Source organism: Arachis duranensis, chromosome 6 (assembly GCF_000817695.3).
Source record: "Arachis duranensis cultivar V14167 chromosome 6, aradu.V14167.gnm2.J7QH, whole genome shotgun sequence".
NCBI classification, from domain to species: Eukaryota; Viridiplantae; Streptophyta; class Magnoliopsida; order Fabales; family Fabaceae; genus Arachis; species Arachis duranensis.
This window is the reverse complement of record NC_029777.3, coordinates 67,746,183-67,747,005: the sequence shown is the minus strand read 5'-3', so window position 1 is coordinate 67,747,005 and position 823 is coordinate 67,746,183.

Here is an 823-nt window from a genome sequence, read left to right as displayed (position 1 = left end):
GGAAAAAGGTATCAAAATTCTTAATGAGAATTCCAGGAATCAGTGCAATGCTAGTCTAAGACTCCGGTCCAGGAATTAGACATGGCTTCACAGCCAGCCAAGCTTTCAAAGAAAGCTTCGGTCCAAAACACTAGACATGGCCAATGGCCAGCCAAGCCTTAGCAGGTCACTGCTCCAAAAGCAAGATTGATAAAGATCAACAAGCTCTTGTGATGATAAGTTGAAATCTCGGTCCAATGAGATTAGACATGGCTTCTCAGCCAGCCAGATTTCAACAAATCATCATGAAACTCTAGAACTCATCTTCAAGAATTTCAAAAAAATAAATAAAGAAAAAAATAAATACCTAATCTAAGCAACAAGATGAACCTTCAGTTGTCCAAACTCAACAATCCTTGGCACTGATGTTACCGGACCAAAAGCTTGCTCAAAACTTGAACAATCCCCGGCAACGGTGCCAAAAACTTGGTGCGCGAAATTGTGAACAATACTTTTCACAACTCTCATAATCCCCGGTCATGAACCCCAAAAACTTGGTGTTCAATACCATGGCATTACACAACTTCGCACAACTAACCAGCAAGTGCACTGGGTAGTCCAAGTAATAAACCTTACGCGAGTAAGGGTCGATCCCACGGAGATTGTTAGTATGAAGCAAGCTATGGTCATCTTGTAAATCTTAGTCAGGCAAACTCAAATGGATATGGTGATGAACGCATAAAAACATAAAGATAAAGATAGAGGTACTTATGTAATTCATTGGTAGGAACTTCAGATAAGCGCATGAAGATGCCTTCCCTTCCGTCTCTCTGCTTTCCTACTG